The following is a 26,666-nucleotide window of genomic DNA, read 5'->3' on the forward strand; positions in this document are numbered from 1 at the left end:
TGACAGAGTGCTTGCATAGCATGTGTGAGGCTCTGAGTTGGAGCCTCAGGATGAGGGGTGTGGGGGGAAAGAAAAAGGCAGGGGAAGGGTGTGGAATTATCATTTATGAGACATTTGAAGGATATGGATAGCAATAATGATATAAAAAGACTTTACTTACATTTTTTTTTTCCCTCTTAGTAAACAGATTTGAAAACAAAGCTGAGTTTTTGGCCCCCTCCTTAAAAAAAAACAAAAAACTATATGGGTGATTTTGGTAGCATAGGATATATGGGGATCTACATAGTTTCTGTTTTTTTTTTTTTTTTTTAAATATAAGGAGATCCGTGTATTTTGTAAAAACATAACCTTAATATTTATAACAAAAATAAAGTTGAGTACTTTTCCTTGTCTATTTATGAATGATCAGAGTGGAAAGAAGAGGAAAATAAGACAGGGAAAATTATGGCCATTTGCCCAATGCTGAAATTCATGCTGAAATTTTCGTATGTTTTTTCTTCTATTCAGTATTCTTTTTTTATTATTGAGCAGGCAGACATATATCACATAAAGATATGTACACATACACACTATGTATGTTCATTTTTTGCATACGAGTACCATAATCACTCAGTACAAATGATTATGCCGTGTTAGTGTTTGTTAGCGTTGGTGGTAACTTGAAGTCACACTTTTTCCTATTAAACAGTAACTTTTGGAAATTTTATTATCTGAAATGTTTGTTAAAGCTAACCTCAAAATGTAGGTTTCTTAGAATAATATTTATAAGTAAAGACTATAAAGGATAAAGAGGCAAAACTCAAGAGTTCAAAATGGACCATTTTTTTTTCCTTAGTGTAGAAAATAAAAAAAGAATTATAGCTCAAGGTAAAATAAAACAAAACAAAAAACCAAAGAATCTAAGGCACTGGTCGTAAAATAAGCCAGAAATTCACCCTTTTCCTGGCATTTGCTAAATTTCTCCCTGTTCCTCCTTACCCTTTAAACCTAGGCCAAACTCTGTTTCTTATTGCATGAAAATAAAACTCTGATTTTTATTTTCATGCAATAAGAAATAATTTTGTTTGGAAGGAAGCATGAATATTTTAAACATGATTTAATGATCAGAAGAGTAATTAATATGTTTTTCTGTTATAAACATCTTTTAATATTATGAGTCGACTGGTTGTAGCTTTAGTTCTAGAAGTTGAGTAAATAATTTCTGGGCACCAAATCTTGTTTCGTAATTCTTTGGGAAAATTTATCTCCCTGTTGAGAACCTGATGTTTTCCTTCCAGGTTGGCAGCAGGGGGACATTTGGCAGGATGGGCTTAGCAGGGGAAGCTCTGTGTGGGAGCAGGTAGAGCCCGTAGGAACCTGGCGCAGGGTGGCTCAGGTTTTACCGCCCCTTCTGTTCCTGTCGGCTCTTTTTGCCTTCTGAGATCCAGGGCAGTTTATGGGGGATTGCAGACCCTTTTGCTCTAAGGCATGGAGTAGAAAATACAGATGGGGTCACTCTGTTCCCTAGATAGTAGGTACCAGTGCTGTAAAAGGAGAGCGCTTCAGCAGTCATTTTGGTGGATGTGTAGAGAATATTCTGTGTACGTAGGTCTGTCGTGGGATGAAGAAAGGAAGCCAAGAAAGCTTTGGGAAGAAATGTCGAAACTGTGGGAAGAATACGGGGACATTGTAGTAGGCCCAAGATCATCTATGAGTTTTCTTTCCATCACTGTGACAAAGTGCCAGAGTTGAACAACTGTTAAGGAGGAAAGGCCGATTTGGGCTCACAGCTGTGCGGGTTTCAGTCCATGGTCATTTGACTTCATGGCTTTTGTGCCTTTGATGATGCAAAGCAGCATGGCAGGCATGTGTGACAGAGGAAGCTCTCGTCTCATGGCAGCAGGGAGGCAAAGAGAGACACAGAAAGGGATTGGAGTTTCTGTGTCCCCCCTCGAGGGCATGTCTCCAGTGACCTAACCTGTTCCCCTTAGACTCTGTCTCTCAAGAGTGGCCATTAACATAAGGGCCTTTGGGAGACACCCAAACCGCAGCATCCACCCAGTGGCCATTTCTCATCTTCTTTTGACCAGCACCCAGTATGGGATTTGTGGGAGGCACCCCTGCCCGTTACCTACTGGCCATGTGATTTTGCGGGGAATCGATTCTACAGCCAGTGTTGGCACTCTTCACAGTGCTATGCACTGATCAGGTTGGGCCTGGAACCCACAACAAAATTTTCTATAATTGGTACAGGTTTTTTATTTGTTTGTTTCAGGTTTTCTTTTCTTTTCTTTCTTTTTTAAAAAAATTTATATACAATAGCAGAATGCATTACAATTCTTATTACACATATACAGCACAATTTTTCATATGTCTGGGTGTATACACAGTATATTCACACCGATTTGTGTATTTATACATGTACTTTGGATACTGTTGTCCGTCACATTCCACCATCCTTGCTAACCCCCTGCCCACTCCCTTCCCCTCCCACTCCTCTGCCCTATCTAGAGTTTCTCTATTCTTCCCATGCTTCTCTCCCTACCCCACTATGAGCCAGCCTCCTTATATCAGAGAAAATATTCGGCATTTGTTTTTTGGCATTGGCTAACTTCACTTAGCATTATCTTCTCGAACTCTATCATTTACCTGCAAATGCCATGATTTTATTCTCCTGTATTGCTCAGTAATAATCTGTTGTGTATAAATGCCACATTTTCTTTATCCATTCATCTATTGAAGGGCATCTAGGTTGGTTTCACAGTTCAGCTATTGTGAATTGTGCTGCTGTAAACATTGATGTGGCTGTGTCCCTGTAGCATTCTATTTTTAAGTCCTTCGGATAGCTGGGTCACATGGTGGTTCCATTCCCAGTTTCCAAGGAAAATCCATACTGCTTTCCATATTGGCTGTACCAACTGCAGTCCCACAGCAGTGTATGAGTGTGCCTTTTCCCCCACATCCTCACCAACATCTACTGTTGTTTGTCTTCATAATAGCTGCCTTTCTGACTGGATGGTGACAGAATTTAAATGAAGAAGCATTCCCCAAAGCAGCGCATGGCTGATGCTTCTACTTGTTGCTTGGGTGTCTGGTGGGGTTGGGGGTAAAGACCATTCAGACTGACGATCGGGGTAGGTTGGGCTTCTGGTGGCTTTAGTCAGGGTCAGCATGAGGGAGGAAGAAGAGAGAAAACTCTGGCTTCCAGAGGGAGCTGGTGTTGAGGGAGCAGCTTTGGGGGATGAGGGAGGGAGAGGAGGAGGACAATAACTAGACAGGGTAACAGGCCACATGAGCTCTCTGTTTGAAAGATGGAGGAGAGGTCATTATGTTTCTGTAGAGAAGTAGCTAAATCTAATCATTTTCTTAAATTATTTAGCTCTAGTTTCTTCTGCCATTAGACTTCAACTCAACATCAGCAACTTTCCAAATAAGCTGCTGCTGCTCTCCTGTTCCCTCTCAATCCATCAGTTAATCATTCACTTCCTGAAGATCTCCTGCCTCTCTGTTTGCTCCTCTTCTCTTCCACTCCCTGCTGTTCCTTGCTCTCTTGTGCAGTTCCTGCCACCTGTCAGGGGCTCAAGACATTTGCTCCAAGAGTGAAGTAAGGTGGCGTGTGATGGTCACACCTGCAATCCCAGAGGCTATGGAAGCTGAGGCAGGAGGATCCCGAGTTCCAAGCCAGCCTCCGCAATGGTGAGGCACTAAGCAACTCAGTGAGACCCTGTCTCCAAATAGAATACAAAAGAGGGCTGGGGCTGTGGCTCAGTGGCTGAGTGCCCCTGAGTTAGTTCAATCCCCAGTACCCTCCCCAAGAAAGAGTAAAGTGAGGTGGTTTTGTATCTTTTATGCCATCTTGTTCATAGCATTTCCAGCCACCCTGTTTCTCCAGCTCTAACTTTCCCCCTCCTCTCCCCTCTCTTTCTCTCCATCTCTGTGGCCCTTGTTTCAATTGACATTTTTGTCTCTTCTCCCACTAATGGTTTTCAAGTCCTGGCTTAAGTAGGTGTTGGCCATAGAGGTCCCCAAGGCCCTAAAACCTTCCTATTTCTTACTGTGGATTCAGTTCCAACCTTTGAATTTAACTCTGTGGTCGGCCATTGTGAGGCAGAACCCATGCGTTTATCAGACCCAGATGATGCAGCCTCTGACAGCCGGCCCTTAGGAGTCCCCAGTCTAGACATTGATGCCGAGAAAGCTAGGGAACGGCTATGGTGCCTGTAAACCTTGAATGGCAAAGTCAGGCCTTTTTCTCCCTGCATTTTAGGCATGCTGGCAGTGAGCGAGATGGGCTGGGCATCGAAGGGGAGCAAGAGGAGGATGAGCATCCCCTTGGGGAGCTGGAGTATCCTGTGAACCCCACCGCCTTATCATGTGTTGCCCGAGGGTTGCTCACTTGATTTTTTCCTCAACTTGTCTACTATTGAATTGATTAAATTTCAAGAAAAGTCTATTTTTAGCCAAGAAATTTGCTTTGGGAAGAACCCAAATTCAGAGGGCTCTGTAAATATGGTGGCCACATATGACCTGCAGAACTTTGACTCCGGCCAGGGTGAAGGAGAGGATGAAGCTGAGAGCAGTTAAGGAGAACCTAGAATCTGCAAAAGCCTTCTGAGGGGTAGGGAGAAGGAACGTGTGCTAAGTCTTGTTTGTCTTCTGGCCTGACGAGAAGTTGCTGTACACGCGGAGAACATTGGTCAGGCTCCAGTGAAGTCCTTCCACTAGAGTGGTTAGTTCGACAGGCATACCCAAGTGGTTCAAGCCTTGACTTTCTTCCAGATTGAGAGCCTGTCTTTTTTTCTGGAGAAATATTGCTCTTGTTCCATTGTCACACTGGAAAAGTATTTTGAGGGGACTGAGCACATCCAGGAACAAATTGTCATCCGGTCATTCTGGGATGCATATGGAGCTGTCCGTTCTCCATCTCACATTACATGTTTATCCCCATCCCTTCTTCCGGGGACCTCTGGAAAATGGGTGGGTGAGTTGCTCAACCCCCCTTCCCTTGGCGCGACTCTCATCGTAAAATGAGGAGGAAGGTCTTCGTGAGCGCTCAGCCCCCTTCCTGCCTCTGCATTCTGGGAGTCTGTGGACCCAGACAGGAGCCGGTCCTGCTGCCTGAGTGATAAGGAAAGCTGGCCGGACCGTCCAGAGGTCCTGCAGCCAAGGAAACTGCAGAAACTCTGCAATTCTCTCCTGCAGCGTGTTGACCATCATATGGTTCTAATCAGTTCTTTGTATAATATAAACTAAAACTCTCCAAGTGCTTGTATTGAAGTTGTTGTTGGGAACTTCTGGTTACTGGTCAAAAACCAAAGCTCTGGTAGTTTATTACACATGAATTCTGAGAGTTTGGCCCAGGTATTGGCACTGAGTTACTGCTCTGAATACCACATATAGTGGGTGCCAAACTCACGTGGCCACAAACTACAGAGGCTGTGTAGGTCACTGAGTGGAGGAGGAGGAGGGGGTAGCTACGGGCACTGCTCCAGGGCTTGTTGCTATGGCCCAGTGTTGCTGGAGCTCTCTCTCTCTCTCTTTTGGGAGAAGTCGGAAATCCCAATTTTTATGTGAAGTCTTATTTTTAAATTTTGGATCAAAAAGGAAATAGCATTTTTTTTTTAAACACTCCGTAGTCCAAACAAAATATGTCCATGGGCCACACACACACACACATACACACACACCCTCAGGCCACCCAGAGGCACTTTCTGGGAGTATAGACCACAATCTCTCCTGTAGATACTGTTTTAAAAAGACCTTTCTATTATGGACAATCTCAGACATTTATAAATCAGGAGAAGAACGTAATAGGTCCCTGTACAATCTGCATGTACTGCTCACCCTGCTTCAAGGATTATAGAGTCGGACTAATGGTTTTCCCCTCAGTTATTCCATATATACACGTACTCTGGATCGTTTTGATGCAAATCATGAGCAGTTGCATGTCAGTTTATCTGAAAAGGTATCAGTAAGTATCTCCACAAGATAACATGAAAAAGTCTGTGGACTATAACTCCTTGATATGAAATATCCAGTTTTCAAACTTACCCTCTTGTCTCACTATTTTTTTTAACAGTTTACCTTGTTGAATCACGATCAGATGACACTCACATATTGTGACCTATTTAGTCTGTTACAGTTTGAAAGTGAGGTGTCCCCCAAAAGCTTACATGTGAGACAGTGGCAGAGGGTTTGGAGATGAAATGATTGGGTCACAGCCTTGACCTAATCAGTTAATCAAATCCTGGTGGGATTAACTGAGTGGTGACTGGAGGCAGGTGGGGTGTGACTGGAGGAAGTGGTACATCTATTCGTGAGGTCGGAGCCCTCACAACCTAATCACCTCCTGAAAGGTCCCTGTTGTGACTATGGGGTATATATTTTGAATCTGGAACGTGGAGTTTTCTTTCTGCTTCCTGATCATCATGTGAGCTGCTTCCCTTTGCTACTCTTTCCTGCCATGATGTCCTGCCTCACCTTGAGCCCTGAGGAAAGGAGCCAGCCACTTAGGGACTGTGACTGCTGAAACTGTGAACCCCTAAATAAACCTTTCTTCCTCTACCATCGTTTTGGTCAGGTCTTTCAGTCACAGAAGCAAAAACACTGACTAAAATACTGCTATAACAAAATACTTTCAACCAGATAGCTTAGAAACAAAAGAACTTTTTCTTGCACATTTCTGGGGCTATGGGGTCAGATTCTGGTGTGATGGGGGTTTGCTTCCTGGGTTACAGAAGGCTGCTTTTGCCCTGTCTTCAGAAGGCAGAGGGTGAGGGGTTTCTCTCCGACCTCTTTAAGGCCAACTTGTGGGTTAAGATTTCAACATATGCATTTTGGGGTAGGGAGGGACATTCAGGACAAAACACGTTGCAGCTCATGCCTCTAGTCCACAAAAGTTCTCCACTGCTGTCTGAATGTGCCCCCCAGAGTCCCTGGGTTGGAAACTGAATCCTCAGTGCAACAAGGACCTTTCAGGAGGTGATTAGGTTGTGAGGGCTCTGACCTCATGCAGAGATTCATGCTGTTATCTTGGTAATGATTCTGTTTTTTTCCCTCCGGTGTTGGGGATTGAACCCAGAACCTTGTGCATGCCAGGCAAGCACTTTACCCCTGAGCTACATCTCCAGTCCTTTTTTATTTTATTTTGAGACAGGGTGTTTTCGGTTAACCAAGGCTGGACTTGAACTTAATCCTCCCATAGGTGAGATTACAGGCATGTGCCACTGTATCTGCCATGGAAGTGACTTCTTGATAAAAGCCACAGGTTAAGCCCCATCCCCATCCCGTGCTGTCCTACCCTCCACTGTGGGATAATGGAGCAAGAAGCCCTCACCCAACGCAGGCTCCTTAACCTGGGTCTGAGCCTCTGGAACTTAAAGAAAGTTTTTTTTTTTTTTTTTCCTTTATAAATTTCCCAGACTGTGGTATTTTTGTCACAGCAACTCAAAAGGCACTAAGCCTTCTACTGTCTTTATTTATTTTTCACTGTACTTTTTTCAGTTGAAAAGCCCAAGGCTTTTGCTTTGTATAGTTTCCCTCATTTTGGATTTTGCTGATTTTTTTGCATCCCTAAGAATGTGTACAAAATTTATCTAATATTATAATATCTTTCCTCTTATAGTAGAGGAGAGTCCAGATACTTCTGTTGACCAGTTTTCCCTTATTTTCTTCTTGTTACCACTCTACGTAGTTTGCCATAATAGTCTTGTGTCTTATCAGGGTTTTGATTCCCCCCCCCCCCGACCCCCCCGTAACATGCCATTATTAAATGTGTGCCTCATATTCTTTTTTCTTTCTTTTCTTTTTTTTTAATTTTTAAAAACCTTTATTTATTTATTTATTTTTAATGTGGTGCTGAGGATCGAACCCACGGCTATGCGAGTGTTGTACCGTTGAGCCACAAACCCAGCCCCATCATATCCTTCTTTCTTTACATGTGAAAAATATACCGTGAATGATCAAATCTGAGATTTTGTCCGCCTCTACCTGGCTCTTGGGATCTGTTCGTGAATCTGTTGGATTGAGGAAAGCTTGCCTGCTTTCTTAAAGCTTTTCTCTGCCTTGTGATGTGAAATTTTGCTTGCTATTTTTAGCTTTTCAGACTCCTGGCAGCAAATATGAAGCCTACAGATTAATTTTGGATTGGAATATTTTAGATTTGGAATCAAGACGCACTGTGGCACTCTAATTAAAAATGTTCTGTGTGTGGCTCAGCCAGCTCAGATGAATAATTTGTTGAGCTACAAACAGTAGCAAATTGCAGAAGTGATTCACCTGGATTTTTGGAAAAGGTTATTTGGAAAGCTTAAAATCAATTATTTTGAAAGATTAAATCCCTTTTAAGAATGATGTCTAAGAAGTAAAACAGGAAGTCATTAATGTCTTAAATGTTTTCCTTTAAAAATCTTTCATGAGTTAAAAATAATTGGTGAACTTTAATTATTAAGTTGCCTTTCAAGTTGGTTACAGTTGCTTTAATGTAATGCAAATAACTGAGCTTGCATTCTTCAAGAGAAAGTGTTTCAAAATTAATTTTCAAATATGAAGCTTTGCGTGAAGTTTCTAATAATACTGAGAAGGCTCCTGTGAAAATTTAGGGACTGGCTGTTTCTGGGTTTGGGGAAACCAACTCACTGATAATGAGCACCATCAGGTTTTGCTTTCTAGGTCTTCATTTGTGGTTCATGAAGCAGTTCAGACAAGACGAATGATAAATAGTATTGATAATGTGAGTCCAAATAAATGTCATTTGAAGTGAAAATGTTTTGATACAGTGGTCCATGAAGATGCAGAATATACTAACACACACGGACAGATGTGTAAATCAGCTAAACAATGAGCCGGTCTATAGCTGTAATGAAATAAATGATGAAGTTGTTCCAACAGGACAGAAATGGAACGCTGCTCTCTCTGTTGATGACCAAGTAGATATCTCTTAGTTGTCTGCTCCTCAGTCCTGGACAGAATGCCCAAGGCCCAGCATATACTCTGGCCTCTTCTAATTGTGGCCTTTAATAAGAAAAAGAATTTTTTTTTTTGCCAAACTTATTGGAAGGGTAAGCTTGGGTTGAATACCAAGGTATTCAGGTTGCTATGGAGATTTCTGCGCAAAGGAAAAGACTATAAACACCATTCAGGATGGAGAGATGATAAATCTGAAAATGCATCGTGTGGTTTGGGTATGGCTGCCTGAGTACTTCTAGCCGCACTCAAAATTTTGACTGGGAAACTAAGGGTGACTGACTTCAGGTCCAGCACAGAGTCACTGACAGGTCCTGGCTGCAGACAGGTAATGGTGGCATTCTCCAAGCTCTGTGCTCCACTAGCTGTTCATCTATTTAGTAGAAAAACATCGCTCAGTCCCTTTATGAAGCCTGGGGCAGGTGCGAGGAGAGAGTGAAGCCGACTCAGTTACACCTTGGGTTTCCTCCTCTGCCTCCTTTTCTCTTCTCTTCCTTCCCTCTTCCTTGCCTGCTCACCTGCCCTCCTGACTTTCTGCCTTGGATCCCAATCCTGTTTCTGGAGCCCTCTTCCAGGACCTGTCTAAATTTACGTAGTCATGAGTCATGTCTGTCCAGATTCTCCTGCGGTTCGTTGTGTTCCCTTTGTATATAAATTTGATCGCGGACACATTTCTATGAGATTTCTAATAAAATATTTTGACAGAGTCCCTAGGCAGAATTAATATTGTCAAAATGGTCATGTTACCAAAAGCATTATACAGATTTAATGCAGTCGCCATCAAAATACCAGTGACATTCTTCACAGAAGTAGGAAAAAAAAAAAGGGTCTTAAAATTTATTTTGAAGAGTAAGAGACACAGAATAGCCAAAGCAATCCTGAGCAAGAAGAGTGATACTGGAGGCACCACAATATCTGATTTCAAATTACACTACAGTCACAAAACCAGCATGGCGTTGGCATCAAAACAGACACAAGACCAATGGAATAGAACAGAAAACAAAGCCACATAGATACGGTTGTCTGATATTTGACAAAGGTGCCAAAACATGTTGGAGACAAGACAGCCTTTTTAACAAATGGTGCTGGGAAAACTGGATATCTAGATGTAGAAGAATGAAGCTAGATCTCTTTCACCGTGTATAAAAGTCAACTCAAAGTGGATGAAAGTGGATCAAAGACCTAGCAACTCTGCAACTACTAGAAGAAAACAATAGGGTCAGCACTGCAATATATTGCAGCAGGCACCCACTTCCTTTGACACCTAAAGCTCCAGAAATAAAACCAAGAGTCAGTAGGATGGCATCAAATTAAAAACCTGCTCAGCAAACAATTAAGAGCATAAAGAGAGAGCCTATAGATTTAGATAAGATCTTTGCCAATTGGGGATGAATATCCAGAATATATAAAGAATTAAAAAAACTTAATACCCCCAAACCAAATAATCCAGCTAATAAATGGATAAAATAACTAAATAGACACTTCTCAAAATAAGAAATACAAGGCTGTGTGCAGTAGCACACACCTGTAATCCCAGCAGCTTGGGAGGCTGAGACAGGAGAATTGCAAGTTCAAAGCCAGCCACAGCAAAAAGCAAGGTGCTAAGCAATTCAGTGAGACCCTTTCTCTAAATAAACTACAAAATAGGGCTGGGGATGTGGCTCAGTGATTGAGTGCTCCTGAGTCCCCCCACTCCCTCACCCCCCCAAAAAGAAGAAATACAAGTGGTAAATAAATATATGAAAAAATGTTTGATATCTCTAGTGATCAGGGAAATGCAAATCAAAACTATATTGAGATTCCATCTCTAGTTAGAATGGCAATCATCAAGAATACAAATAAATGCTGGTGAGGATGTGGGGGAAAAGGTACACTCGTACATTGTTGGTGCAACTGCAGGCTTGTATAACCTCTCTGGGAAGCAGAATGGAGATTCCTCAAAAGTCTAGGAATAGAAAAACCATATGACTAAGCTATGCCATTCTTCCTTATTGTTCCAAAAGAACTAAAATGAGCGCACTATGGTGATACAGGCCCATCAATGTTTATCACGGCCAGTTCACAATAGTCAAGTTATGAAACCAGCCTAGGTGTCTGTCAACAGGAGAATGGGTAAAGAAAACATGGTGTATATACACAGTGGAGTTTTATTCAGCCATAATGAAGATTGAAATTATGGTATGTGCTTACAAATGGACGGAAGTGGGGGACATCATGCCAAGTGAAATAAGCCAGACTTGGAAAGTCAAGGGCCAGATATGTTCTCTCATATGTGGAAGCTAGATCAAAACAAGGGAAAAAAAGGTGGGAGGGATCACATGGAATTAGAAGGGAGATCAGTGGAGCAGAGAGAGGGGATTGAGGGGAAGGAGGAGGCACAGGAGACGGGAGAAGTGGTGGAATGAAACTGACCAAATTATGCTATGTACATATGTGAATATACCACAGTGAACTTCATCTTTATAAATATCTATAAAGTACTAGTTGGAAAACTATGAATAAATAGAAGACCAATAAAGGAGAGGAAGGGGAGTAAGAGGAGGGAGGGGGAAGTGAAAGGGGAAGTACTGGGGATTGAAGGTGGAGCAAATTGTATTTCATGCATGTAGGATTATGTCAAAATAAAGCCCAATATTATGTATAACTATAATGCAGTATTAAAAACATTAAAAAAGATAGTCCGTATACATACAGATATTGTAGAGGAAGGCTGTGGGGTATGGCTACAACATACCCCCGTGAGGATGATATGAAGCTTTCTTCTGATGAATGACCTGGATGGATGGATGCAAGGAAAAGGAAGGGAACAGACTTGTCTTCATCCATTTTGTGTTGCTATAACAAAATACCTGAGGCTGGTTAATTTATAAAGAGAAGGTTTGTTAGCTCACAGTTCTGAAAGTACATTGGCATGGTGGTGCATCTGCTCTGCTTCTGGTGAGGGCCACATGCTATGTCAATTCATGGTGTATGGCATCACACGGAGGGCACACATGCAAGAGGTGGCAAGTGGGTGTGTGTGGAGAAGACCAAACAGCAGCATAACTGCTTTGTAACTACATGTTCTTATAATTAAATCCTGCGAGAGCCAGTTTACTTTCAAGAGTCCTAATCCAGTCTCTTGAGAAAGACATGAATCCATTTGTGGGATAGATCCCCCATGACCTTAGTATTTCCTAAAGGTCCCACCACCTCTCAATGTGGTTATATTGGGAATTAAATTTCAACGATGGCATCAGAAACCATATCCAAACTGCTGCCTTGTGGTGGGCTCAGGAGCCAAAGGATGTTTTTCATTCTGTACTAACACAAGGGTGTTCTTCCTTTCATTTGGGAAATGCATGAGTTAAGTAACATCTATGAAGCCATGGAAAGGAAAAGAAAGAAAAAGTAAATGTTTTCTTTTTTGTTTCTTTTCTTTTTGTTTGTTTGTTGTTTCTTTCTTTCTTTTTTTTTTTGGGGGGGGGTAATGGAACAAACCAGGAATTGCTTTTGGCAAATGAAAAAAATCCAGCTTTGGGGTAATGTTCAGCATTTGCTTTCTTTGATTTGTGTCAGGCACCCCCAGGGCATGGCATTCCTGGATGTCCTAGGGACAGCAGGGTGCCTGGTGGCTAGTTATTCTAGCTCCTCTGGAGCACCCCTTATGCCACCCTTTGACAATGAAATCTTGTGGTTTTGGGGAGCACAGTTTGATTTAGGAAATATGTATCAAGCACCTGTTTTGCGCCAGGTGCTATGGTTAGTATTAGCTAGAAACAAGGGGCTTATTACAGCCCAGAGTTGAGTTCATACAAGGAGAGAGGACAATAAGGACAAAGGAGAAGTATATACAAAACACAGAGTAGAAATTCCTCTTGTGTTAGCATCTAGAGGGGCATCTTTTCTTCAGATTCCTGCTCTGGGGCTCTCAAATGTTGCTCTGAGGGCCAAATCCTGCTGGCTTTCTGTGTTTGTAAGGTCCTTGAAGTAAGAATTAAGAATGCCTTTGCCTTTGAAAATGGTTGGGAGAAAAAAAAATCAGAATAATATGGTCATGTGCCAATGTTTTGGTCAACAACAGACCATGCAGTATGTCCATGGTCCCATATAAGATTCTGTCATCTAGATGTTAGCTGCCCCAGTAGCTGCCTTGTATAAGTACAGTCTTTGATGTTGGCACAGTGATGAAACTGCCCAATGATGCATTTCTCAGGATGCACCCCCTTGCTAAACAACACATGAGTTTTATTAATTTATGTGATGTGAAAATTATATTGATGAAATTCAGAGTTCAGTGTTCATGAATAAAGTTTTGTTGGAACAAAGCCATATTTGCTCATTTACTTATTTACATTACAACAGCTGAGATGAATAGTCACAACAGAGACTCTCAAAGCCTAAAATGTTTTGTATCTGGTCTTTATAGAAACAGTTAGCCTATTCTGGACTGTGCATTACTCATAGTGTAGCTGTCCTGTCCTCTGTCCACTCTCCTCCATCAGCACACACCCAATCAGGTATAACTGCCACTGTTATCTCCTCAGTCCCTTCATCCATCCATCCACTCATCCATCTAACTACTCATTCACCCTTCCATCCAACCACTGTTTATCCATCCTTCCACTCATCCATCCACCCACCAACCCATCCACCCACCCAACCATCCATCCATCCATTCACTCATCCATCCCTCTAACCACCCATTCACCAACCCATCCAACCACTGTTTGTCCATCTACCCACTCATTCATTCATTCACCCACCCATCCATCTGAACATCCATCCATCCATCCATCCATCCAACCACCCATCCATCCACCCATAAAACAACCATCTATTCATCCTTCTAATAACCTTCTGTTCATCCACCCATCTGTCCGTCTGTCGATCCACGATTCCTAGCGATCATGGAGTCAGCTATTATAGGATTTGTTTATAGAGAATGCAGAACTCTTACTAACAATTCCTACAGGTAGAGCTGCACTGTCCCCTCCATCCACAGTTGATGTCTCAGTATATTTTCTCAGTTCCACCATCCTACGCTCAACCAGATCCTCTTTTACTCTCCAACACCCACAGGGAGATCATTCATCAGCTCTCTCTGCAGAGGCTGGAGTGCAGAAGTGGGTATTCAGCAGAAGCCTTTGAAGGGCTTCTCATTTGTTTGCGATTTTAGTTTGAGAAATGGAACCCAATTCATTAAGCTGTAAGAGAGCTCTCTACATGCAATTTTGTCTTAGAATAGCCAGCCCTTCCCTTAACAAATCTACTTCACCTGGGATACTTTTATTGTCGGTGGCCCACAGAAAAGCAAAACAATGTAGTTCTGGGACCTCTAATCTTTCCCTGGGCACGGGGGATACTGTGAAGCTCACCATGGAATTACTTAAGAAAGCTAATGAGTAGTGCATGCATTTTTACCTTTCTGTAGAATGCTGAAATTACATACTTTATTCCTTGAGATAACACGGAAATGTACAGAGTCAGTGCAAATGACTCAAGTGGGCGTGTGTGTTCCGTGGAGTCATCGTGGGCTGTTTTGCTCTATAGTTTGTGCTCAAGCTGTTTCTTTCTTGAAATTGAACACTGCCAATATCTCTTTAAGCAAAATGCCTCAGCAAATCAACAGGAAGAGGCTTTTTTTTCCTGAGGTTCCACTGCATGTTGTGTGGTTTCAGAGAGACTTCCGATGGTTGCCACAAGCAACCAAAGTTTCCTCAAAACCAGAGAGTTTTCTTTGGAAAAGCTCTGAACTTGTAATCTGGAGCCTGCAAGACATCTCTAGCTGCCGTTCCATTTTCAATTTGTAGCTGGGGGGGTGATCAGCATTCTCATAGAAGAGAGAAAAACCTAAAATATTAATTATGTCATTGTTCAGAATTTAGAAAAGAGAAAGGAAGGATTGAATAAAGAAATAAATAAGGATGTTAAACAAGGAGAAGAAACAGAAGGTACAGCCTGTTTGTTTTTTTCCAACACTGGGCTTGAACCCAGGGGTGCTCATACCACTAAGCTATATCCCAAGTCATTTTAATTTTGTTTAGAGACAGGGTCTTGCTAAGTTTCACAGGCTGGTCTTGGTCTTGAGATCCTCCTGCCTCAGCCCAAGTTGCTGGGAATATAGGCGTGTGCCAGGGCACCTGGCCAGAAGGTACAGTTTTAAAAGACATAATCAGAGAAAGCTTAGGGATTGGCAAAACATTTTCACACAAATATGTGGAATAGAGGAGGACTGTCAATCATAGGGCAGATCTCTGCTTCTTATCCCTACAAAATAATGCTAATAACAACATAATTATTTACAAAAAAACACTCTTGGAAATATTAATTAGAACTCTTTGTTGCCAGAATCAGAAACTCAAGTTGCTTGAAGGCGAAAGTGGAAATTGTACTTGCTTTGGTGAGGATCAGGGAAAAGCTGGATGTGGGGAAGGAATCAGATTAGGTTTCCTCAGGTCAGCTTGACCCAAGCAAAGTGCTTGCTGTTAGCACTTCTAGGCCGACACCTTCACGTTTAAAAGACTGACTCCCAAGGAAGTTCTCTGAGTAGCCAATAATGATCATGGACCCACCTCTGGGCCAATCTCTGTGTTCAGGGCCTTGACTCTCAACAGTGACCCTAGGCTGGATCCTGTGCCCATGCTAGTGGTTAGGGATGGTGGGAGAGGAAAGTATGGAGGTGCCGTAAGAGAAAAACACCCCCAAATCAAGGGGGAAAGGAAGGACTCCCACTGCCAATGCTGTGCGAAGACACCCATCAGAGAACCTCTTCCGTGGGATGGATCCTAATTAGGAAATATAGCTGCGAGGTGCCTCCCACTGCAGATAAGGAAGAGTTTGTGCTTGTGGCCCAGGGGTGACAGACGACATTCTTTAAAAGTATCTGTTGCCATATCCTTGGGTAATGGCTCTGTGAGTCACAGTGAGGAGAAAGGTGAACACTAGGTAGATGGCCTGAATTTCTGGGCTTCGTGTGAGGTATGACAGTCGTATCGTCCCCTTCCTACTTCCTCTTTGGTGCCCAGGTCTGGAAGCCTCAGGTTCGTTGCTTATCTCCTCCAGTGATGCCAGGGGTTTTTGAGCCCCCTGTTAAATGCTTCCTTCATTTTTGAATAAAGTCACAGGATGGACTGTATTCTTATACTGGCTGTGTATATATATATGTGCACATGTGATACATATGTATGTGTGCACACGTGCATGCATATATACATATGCACACTAAATATATATGCACATTTGTCCATCCATCATCTGTCCATTCATCCATCCATCCATCCATTATATACTTACTTGACAATATTCCTCAAAGAAGGGTCATCCGAGTCTATGATTGTATGTTTTACCATCATTTGAATAATGGTAGGAGAATAATATGATCATAAACTAAGCATCTCCTTGGTAACAAGTAAGTTATTTGTCATTAACTGTCTTATTCATTGGGCTTTTGAGATGTTTAACAAAGTGAATGATATTTAACCAGGATATTGTATCTACAGTGGTTGACCCAGTTACTCCCCCTGGTTGTGTAAGGGAGTTCCTGTTAGCTTCATGTCCTGGGGAAACTTTGATATTTTATTAGTTCTTTTTAATTCTAACTGTTCGGCTAACAAGTAGATTTTCTGGTTTTAATTTATGTTTTCTTATTAACCAGCAAGGTTTAGCTCCTATTTGTAGGTTTATTACCCATTTGACTGTCCTCTTGTGTGATTTGCCTGTTCAAATCACTGATCATGTTTTTATTTATTTATTTATTTTGGTAGCAGGGATTGAATCCAATGGCCCTTTATCACTGACCTACATCCCCAATCCTTTTTAGTTTTTAAGACAGGGTCTCACTAAAGTTACATAGGGCCTTCCTAAGTTGCTGAGGCTAGCTTTGAACCTGCGATCCTCCTGGCTTAGCCTCCTGAACCACTGGGATTACAGGTATGTGCTACCATGTGTGGACTTATCATATTTTTATTTAGGAGTTGGTCTTTTTCTTACTGATGTGTAATGTTTGGTTGTCTATATCTTATTTTATTTTTGTTATTATTATTTGTACCAGGGATTGATCCCAAGGTGCTTAATCACTTAATCCCCAGCCCTTTTTAGTCTTTTTTATTTTGAGACAGGGTCTCACTAGGTTGCTTAGTAAGTTACTGAGGCTGGCTTCAAATCTGTAATCCCCCTGCCTCAGCCTCCTGAGCCACTGGGATCATGTATCTATATTTTAAAGCATATTCCGAGTAATATCCCTTTGTTGTTTCATGAGATGGAAAGATTTTACCCTGACTGTAGCCAGAATTATCAGTTATTTTGTCTTTTATGTCTGTCTTTTTTCTTTTTTTTTTTGGTACCAGGAATTGAACTGGGGGTGCTTAACTGTTGAGTCCCATCCTCTGCCCTTTATATTTACTTATTTTTTTAAATTTTGAGACAGGGTCTCACTAAGTTGCTGAGCCTGGCCTTGAACTTGTGATCTTCCTGTCTTAGCTTCCTGAGCCACTGGGATTACAGGGGTGCACCACGTGGTGCCCAGCCGTCTATCCTATTTTTAACATTCTCTCCCTGACTCAAGATTCCCCAGTTATCTTAGGTCACATATCTTATATATAAAAATGTGTACTTTAATGTCTTCCCAGATAGCCCAAAGGCTTTCGAGTATTTTAACTCTCTATTGGCTTTTAAGATATTTTTATGGTAAATAAATCCTCCTACAATTGTTACTAACATTGTTATATCTCTGTCTCAAATTATCTTTACTTCGGCTGTGATAGAATTCCCCTTTGGCAGTGATTTTGCTTAAACACTTAGAAGATATCAGCTTGACTTCTGTTTTTTGTCCCTGCCAAGAAGTGGGCTCTCAGCCAGATGGTTGATTCTTTGTAGACCGCCCTCTTCCTCTTGCTCTGTGACGGTTGTCCCTCTCTGCATTTTCCACTGTGACATGGAGAACATTCTTACTGACTCTCTTGAGGTTTGTCGGACTTCTTCAATCTGTGGATTGGTTTCTTTTGCACAGGTGGGTTATTTCCAGTCTGTGTTTCCTCGCCCAGTTCTCTTTTTTCCTGCCTGTTGGACTTTTTCTCTGGGTTTGCAATGTCCCTTAGCTTCTCTTTCTTCATATCTTTATATCTTTGACCTTTATGCCTCATTCAGCTAAACTAAAATGGTTTATTTACTCAACCAGTGTTTTTATTCTTGGGTTTTCCTGTGTGCTAGGCACTGTCCGAGGTACTTGGAATTCCTCCGTAATCAGCAGATGAAGAACCTTCTCTTGGTGAATTACCATTAAACACTGAACAATTGTTTGTTATTGGTGATAAATTATTCATTATCATTTCTTCACTTTATATTAGCTAATTAAATTTAACTTAATGATGTAGTGTATAAAAGATGGTTAGTGCTACTGAGATGAAAGGCAAAGTGGAGCTATACTGGATGTACAGTGGTTCTGGGGGAAACGGGAGCGAGTCGGCAAAGAATATGACAAGGTACCATTCGAAGGAAGACTGAAAGTATGCAGGAATGTTCCAGAAAGAGCAACATCTGGAGGCAAGTGTGGCTTCAGTGGCATGAATAGGGGTGGGGGTGGGGGAGAAGGAGTAGGAGACAAAGGCAGAGGAAGAAAGAGGGGTCCGGCGGGGTGACAGACTGTGTAGGTCCCTCTGAGGAGCCTGGCTTTCCCCCGTGCAGCGAAGTGATGTGATCTATTGACACTTTAAAAGGATCCCTCTAGATCTCTAGGGTAGAGGGGTGAGAACAGAAGTGGAGATGGTTGTTAGGAAGCCCCAGTGTAATCCAGAGAAGAGACAGCTGTGGCTGAGGTTGTGGTGGGAGCAGCAGAGGTGGTGAGAGGAGATTTCGGTGTGCACATATTGCAAAGAGGACGCAACAGAATTTTCTGACTGCTTCTATGTGGTTTGTGAAAGAAAGAGAGGTCGAGTCAGCTCCCTGTATTTTGGCCTGTGTTAAGTGCCTCAGCTGAGTTGGGAAGGTGCTTGGAAGACACCCAGAGGAAGTATGGGTCACAGTTGGGTATCCCCGGGATATTCCTGGGAGAGGTGCTGGCCCGAGACACACACCGAGAGTTGCCAGCATGTGGATGGTATTCAGAGTCATGAGATTGCCTGGGATCCCCCAGGTTGTGGGTTGATTTCTCCAGAAGCAGGGTAAGAAAATGGCATTTAGGTGGAAGATATTTATTAGAGGTCAGCTTCTCAGAAGGAAGGGGGAAGAAGCAGGCCTGGGCAGAGAAGTCAAATGGTATGTGGGGCAGCCCACCAGGGAGCTCTGGAGCTGACACAGCACCCCTCCCTCTCAGTTGTTCTGTGGAAGCCAGTCCTCCCTCCCTGCCTCACTCAGTCACATGGTGGATGCTGCTGCTACGTGTAGCTGAGACAGATGTGGGGGAGCCGCAGGTGGAGGCTTCCTCATGACCATAGCCTAACGAGGATCTGGGCAGTGTCTCCAGGTTTCCTGCATGGAGGCACTGAGTGTAGATAGAAGAGAGACAGCTTCCCATGCCCTGGGGCTCTCCAACATCAACAGGTCAGGAAGAAGAGAAGGAACCAGCAAAGGTAGCCATCAAAAAGGGTCCGAATAATCAGAAGCCAATGACAGAAATTACAACAGACGATTCAGAAGCTGCCGATGTGATGAAGAATGAGATAGAAGCATTGACCAACCAGAGGTCATCAGTTCCCTTGAGAAGGGCATGGGAATGAGGGAAGCCTCACTGGAGGGGAGAAAAAGAATGAAACACAGTAGGGAGACAAGGCTCTTGAGATTTTTTTTTTTTTTTTTTTTTTAGAAAAGAGGCTGAAAATCACATATTTTCATACTTACAATTTGACAGTGCAGAGGAGAGAAAAATTGTGGAGTGAGTCAGGGGCAGCCATAGGTTTGAGTCCCAAGTGAAGGGCTTGGTTTCTGAAGGAGCACGGACTGTTACCATGTCCACTCCATGTCCACAGGCAGGGAGGGAGAGCAGGTGGGTACAGGGAGACTCTTGCTGGTGGGTGTGGACAGTCCTGGAAATTATTGGTCGTCCTTCCTGATGGCTTCATTTCTCTCAGAAAAGTAGGATAAAAGGTCACCAGTGGAGAAAACAGAGGGGAATGATGGGGAATTTCAGAAAAGACAATGTAAACTTCATGAGTAGGTAAGCGAATGGGCTGGAAATTTCGATGTGATTGCCGATGGTCTTTAAGGTCACACTTGACATTAATGGTCTTGAATTTAAAGGGAGACCAGTCAGCCTGCCTGCTTTGTTTTCTTAGCCAGAGTTAACTGTCCAGATTTAGGTTTGAACAAGGCAAACTATTGTTTAACCAGGTTCATGATTTTTCTAAAAGAATTAGGGACAAGCAAGCTGAGGGAGGAGATTGAACGATAGGCCATAAAATGTAAGTGTCTTAGGGAAGATGAGGCATCGAGGACAGGAAGGCCAGGGAAAGGATTGCTGGGGCTGGGGTACGTCCTAGGGGGCTCGGGTTGCTATGCAAACTACCATAAATTGGTTGGCTTAGAAATCACACAGAGAATTATTTTTTGGTTTCTGAAAGAGCATGGACTGTAACCATGTCCACAGGCAGGGAGGGAGAGCATGTGGGTACAGGGAGACTCTGGCTGGAGACTCTTTCACACTTCTGAAGGCTGGGAAGTGCAATATCAAGGTGTCAGCAGAGTTGGTGTCTGGCACGGGCCTCCTGGACTTCTGATTATCCTCAGGTGGTGCAAATGAGGTCCCTGGGTTATTTTTCAAAAGGGCACTGATCCCAATCACAAGAGCCTCGTTCTCATGATCAACTCACTCAGAGGCCCTACTTCCAAATGCCACCATCACCTTGGGGGTTAGAATTCCAACATATGGATTTTGGGGGGCGGGGGGTTAGGGTATTTTCTTTTCCCCCCTCTTTTGGTCAGTGGTCCATGTATTTCAGAGAGGTAGGATGCATACTAAATTCTTAGTATTATGGAGCAAGTTGGGAGTCTCAAGTATTTGTGTGTCGTTGTGATAAATGCATGTTTCTCCCATGTTCTTTATTTCTCCCCTTGTTCTTTGCCAGAGGACTTTGTATCTGTGGTTAAAGAAGAGACCTGGGTGGTTTGCATCGTACTTCTGGTGTGCAAGTACTGTCACGGGTGATGGATCACTGTCATCCGGGTCATCAAACAGTCGTGGAGGATCCACCTGGAGGATCTACCCTGTGCTGAGTGCACTTCTGGGCACCTGAGAGAATCATGAGCAAAAGTGGTTGGATTGCCTGACCTTCTGGAGCTCATCTTCTAGCAGGGCGGGGAATGATAAGCAAGACATACAACAAAATGAGAAAATATTTAGGGCGCTGTGTATAAAGGTTAAGAGCCTAAACCAGGGAAGCAAGAAAGGAAATGTGCCGGGAATAAGGGGTGGAGGCCAGGGAAATGGCTGGGAGGACCTCACTGAGAAGATCCTGTTGACCAAAGACCTCCAATCTAAGGTCACACTGTATATGTGGTACAAAAGCAAGTCCACAAGGGAGCAAATAGAACGATGGCTGCCTGTCCTTATCAAAACAAAAACCCGTATTAATACAAAAGGCCAAGAATATGGTTCTTGGTGTTGGCAATCGCGAGAGTCAACAGCATTTGTGTGTGCCAGAGTGTGGCTACCAGGCTGGAAACAGGCAGCTCATTAACTGTTACAACTAACATGAGGAGTGAAGATCAGTGTCTGGTGGCTCTTTTTACAGGAGGCTGCTGACCTTGAACCCAGGCAACTAGACTAATTTTTTTTTGCCCATGGAAAGTTATGCATGCGAGGGATTATGGTTGTTCTTTAATGGGCTGAGTTGTCTGTGGCCAGAAGAACAAAGGCTCCCAGGGTGCAGGGCTTTGGGAGGGGCGAGAAGCCTGAATCATAAGCCCAGGCTTAGCTAGGTGTGTGAATCTGTTGCAGCTGAGAGAGTAAAAGGCAGAGATGGCTTATCAGGGCTTCGGCTGGCACACAGCAAGGATTCTCAGCGTGGCAGGTTGGCTGAATCGTGGTCTAGTGATGAGAAATCCCTTCTCAAAATCCAGGTGCTGGGAGTGGAGGGCCGCCCTTTGCCATTTGGGGCGATGTGGTGAACTGTTGGTCAGCCTGCCAGCTGAGCCTACCCCACAGCGGTCGGCATGCATGACTCCTGGCCCCTGTGCCAGGAACAGTGTGCCATCCCCACGAGTCACCCGCCTTGTTTCACCAGGAAGTCTGGGAGAGCGCCAGGTGGCCGCATCAGCGACATTCTGCTTATTATGTATTTCTTTTGATTGTGAACCAGCATTAGCTCTCAACGTAGGTATGGTAAATAGGTCAGTATTTGGTATCCATCTAATGGCTCATTATCTCAGTCTAGACCTTGACCTTGCTTCTTGAAGGAGACCTTGGTTCTGTGAAAGGCCCCGTGAATCCATGTGCCAAGGTCCTACACATGCATTATGCACGTTCTTTGCCTATTGCCCAATGAAATTTGCTCAGGTTAGATACCCTGCTCTTCTTTCTCAGAGGCACTGATGATTGAGTCCAGTGGCTTCATGACAAACCCTAAAGTACATTGCCTGCCTGCTACGTCGGTCTTGAGCGGGGGAGGAGGTGTGCTGGGAGTGCATGCTGTGGGAATCAGGACAGGCTCTCTGACTGTGAACCCAGAACCCAAGAGAAATGGTACAAAAGATCCTGATATGAGGAATCAAGATGAAATAGGGAGTGTGAGCGTGCTGGGGTCCACCATGATGGCAAGGCGGTAGCGCAGGTGCAGTCATGAGGTTGGGAAGAGCTGGGTCCTAGCTTCCGAGAGACTAAGTTAGTAGGATTCGTAGCTGCCTCCTGCCTTTGGGTGGTTTGGGGCGGTTCCCTTTGCCTCCCTGAGCCTCATTGTCTTTATCTGGACAGTGGGTCCTGTCTGTGCTGCCCCTTGTCAGGAGGGCAAAAGTGGAGCAGGAGCCCAGGCACAGTGGATGAGAAGTGACAGTGACTCATTGCCATCCACAGTGTCCTCACAGGCCTCATGAGGGACATTTGATGATGCCCTCATTTTGCAGGTGAGGAGAAAAAATGAACTGATAGGCCGGTGACTAGAAAAGGGACTCCTGGCCAGTCCAGAATTCTCCCTCGGGTTGCCTGGCACCCTGTGTGTGTCTTCGCCCCTCTGAAATGGCTGTTGGGGTGCATATGAGTTTGGTATGTGAAAATGTGTCCCATTTAATATTTTTTAATGGAGAACTCATTTCCCTACTCTTATGGACTCATACTCAACCCTCTCTTGGTTCTTTATCTGCTTTGAAATTTGGGGTTGGAATGGGTTGGTGGCCATGGCTCTGTGCACGGGACGTTCTGCACAGCTGTGACGCTTGGCATCCGGTCAGAAGGTGTCTTGTTTTATCTTGGAAGTTTTGCAAGATTTAATTTGACAGTTGAGACAATCCCGTCTCACCTCTTAAAATCAGAGTGAATCACTCCTCTGGATGTGTGGCGAAGATCACGGTGACACGACCGAGAGAAGACACATTTTAAGACCTCAGTTGATGTGTGTAGATAAAAGTTTGGATTACTTTTGCTTTTTAGCAGCAGTGTTTTTAAAAAATACATATGCTTGAGCCAAATGGTTGGATTTCTTTTTTATCCTTAAAAAAATAATAAAGTCTATGTAAAGTTTGCCATCTTAGCTATTTTTACATACACAATGTAGCAGCGTTAATCGCCTTTACAGTGCTGTATGGCTGTCACCACTCTCTGTGGAACCAGCTACTTCTTCGTCTAAGTGGAACCGTGCCCCGTTTTTCTTTGCACCTCATTTATTTCTCTTAGCATAATATTTCCGAGGTTCATCCAGGTGGCAGCGTGGATCAGAACCTGATCTCTTTTAATGGCTGAATAATGTTCCATTGTGTGGCTGTACTAGATTTGTTTTTCTGTTCCTCTGTTGATGGACACGCGGCTGATTCCAACTTTTGGCTCTTTTGAATATTATTGAAGTGAATATTGGTGTACGAGTAAAAATGACATGAGGTTTTGCAGCCTTTGTAGAAAAACATTTTGATTTCTTTGGGCTCCAGTGGTAGGACATAGGGAGATCTGTGTCTTTGACCAGGCGCTACATGATGTGTGTGTGAATCTGTCCTCTGTCCCTCCTGGTCTTCCCCTGGGGTTGCTGGCCGATGCATTTTGTTTGGGAGGGTGCTGGCTGCTAGTGAGTCAGACAGTCTGTAACCAGCCTGGTTTGACTGTGTCCATCTTTCCCGGGTCTCTGGGCCTCTTGTTTGCTTGTTTGGGGGCTGAGCCAAGAAATTTCTCATGTACCCACTTATTCTGATTTGTTTATTAGGTTTAGATGGGCACAGTGTATGTGTGTATGTATGTATATATATATATATACATATATATTATATATATAATATATATATTATATATATAATATATATTATATATATATATATATATATATATATATATATATATATATATATTTTAAATTTGTGTGTAGGTTTTTTTTTTTTTTGTACTGTGTTGGGCCCAAGATTATAAATGCATATACTAACTTCATGTTCTTTTTCGAGAAAAAACTTTTAAGCATGTAACTAAGTGGGAGAGCATAGAGCACATTTATTTCAGGGTGAACTGCCACTACTTTTGTTCTGTGGACCTCAGTAAGTCATTCAATCCATCTGACTTCAGATGAATGAGTAATTAATATCTCAGATTCCCTTTCTACTCATCTGTATATGGCTTTATGTCCTGTCATGTGTCTGTTATGCTACCTCGGGTCACTTAATGTTCTGAGTTACAGGTGTATTGTATTTCCTGTTTGAGAATAATCTTTACATTAGAGAAGAGGCTGGCCAGTGCTTCTAGAGACTACAGAATCTAATGTCTACATTCTTAGAAGAGAAGCCAAAGCAAATAACTCTCATTGGTACATTCCCCCACCATTATTTGTAAGAAGGCACCTAAGCGTAGTTGATTATGTGCCTGTCACTAGCTGCAAATGCTGTAAGGTGCCAGGTGTCAACAACATACCTAGGGGTGTAGTCCTTCTCTTCATCTTTGTGCCCAAGTGCTAAGTGTCCCCTTCCTTTCCAACTTCCCCTCATTCCCTACTTGCTTTCCTTGCAATGTCCTGCAATATGCTTTGGTCCAGAAAATATGAAATGACATTTAGTACTATATCTGAATATAAACTAAAAATCAAAACTGTTGCAACCCATGATTAATAAGAGCAAATACTGTTAACATTGTTTAGTCTTGGTTATGCCAGGGGCTTTTGTAGGCTCCTTTGTGACCCTGATAAATGGTAGCCCACTGCTGCCCCACAATAGGGATCTGAGGAAGGCTCCAGGATCAAGTCTATCTGGTCCAAAGTCATGGAAGACCCAACTCTCTTGTCCAGCATAGAAGTAGTGCCTGAACTACACTTCATCCATGTTCAAAACAGCAATATTAACATGAAAACATCACACAACATTGAGAGAGTCTGAGATGGCAACTTGGGATATTGACTGAAAATGATCTGGGCATGTTGAGTGTCCCCTACCATTTGCAGAAGGTGTTGGGTGTGTGCCCAACACTCAGCCCATTAACCACACAGTCCACTGCCAATCATCCTCTGGTTCCACTTCCCACCTGCCAAAGGGGAAGTGACTCTATGCTGTTCAGCTGGTTGCTGGTGCAGCCTGGACTTGAACCAGGTCCTTTTATTCCATGCCCTTGCCTCTCCCATGTCCAAGGGAGCCCTCCGCAGTGGGAACACTCCCTGAACCAGCTTTTTCAAGAGGCCATACTGAGGGTGAGAAGGATTTATTGGCCACACATCCTTTGGAGAGAAGGCAGGACTGAAGTTAGAACTTAATTTCTTATTTTTAGTTGTCCTACACTATTTTATTGTCAAAAAACAATGATTTATTGTGCCCTGCAGAGGGGTGTCTAGAAGATACCACACCTGGGAAAATCCAGAGGATTAGGGCCACCTGTACTTCTTGTGCAAGGCACCCAGCACCCTTGGAATCAACAGGCACACGGTGTTTGTGGGTGGGACAGCATCTGGCCCTTAGCTGACTGGTGCTAAGGGCTCATAGGCTTTTCCTTTGCCTACTTACCCTTATCCCTGGTCACACTTCCTCCCATTTTTCTTTTGTCCTTCAAAGTGCAGACCTGGCTTCAGTTCCAAGGATGCAGGTCTCAGTAAACTCCTGATGTTGGTGTGTTGAAGTTATTCTTCTGCAAAGAAATCTAAATGGCTGCAGTGACAGAAATGGGAGTTTTAAAATCGTGGAAAAATATGGTTGGGAGATAGAGAGAGGAAGCCAGAGAAAATGAAATTGAACATCATGATTTGGTCATTGAGGAAACCGAAGCCCTTGGATTTTAAGGATCAGGACACAGTCACTATAATGTCTTCTGGAGGTGACATTTAAAGGTCATTAGTGTTTTCTTGGATTCTGTCTGACAGACCTCATATTTTTTAAGGACTACTCTGCATATTTGTTAGATACTCAGTTTTCAAATAGGACAATGAGCCTCCAAGTTTGGTTGGCACAGGTTTAATTTGACATTGTGAGTATACTTGCATCAAATCAAACTTAATAAGGGCCTATCATTCAAGATATCACCTGGAAGGGTGTAACTATTTTGTCTCTCAGAAAGAAGGAAGCCCTCACCTGGGGCTAAATAAAGGATTTCCAAACCTGTCCGTTTCCCTAGCAGATCTTCAGCTTGTTGAGCCTGGAAGTGGGTGGGA

The 26,666-nt window shown here is 43.1% G+C and overlaps 1 protein-coding gene across 10 annotated transcripts in view; it reads left to right on the forward strand.

Annotated features, from left to right (window-relative positions):
- Positions 1 to 26,666, forward strand: part of Tiam1 (TIAM Rac1 associated GEF 1) — a 366,772-nt gene that overhangs the window by 153,685 nt on the left and 186,421 nt on the right. Inside the window, exon 1 of one of the 10 annotated variants that reach the window (XM_071615100.1) lies at positions 17,914 to 17,932. The exons of the other annotated variants lie outside the window; for them this stretch is intronic. The gene's annotated coding sequence lies outside the window, so the exon portion shown is untranslated. Of the gene's footprint in view, positions 1 to 17,913; positions 17,933 to 26,666 lie in introns of those variants that run through there. 10 annotated transcript variants of the gene reach the window in all.

The sequence above is a fragment of the Marmota flaviventris genome, chromosome 8 (genome assembly GCF_047511675.1).
Source record: "Marmota flaviventris isolate mMarFla1 chromosome 8, mMarFla1.hap1, whole genome shotgun sequence".
Classification (NCBI taxonomy): Eukaryota; Metazoa; Chordata; class Mammalia; order Rodentia; family Sciuridae; genus Marmota; species Marmota flaviventris.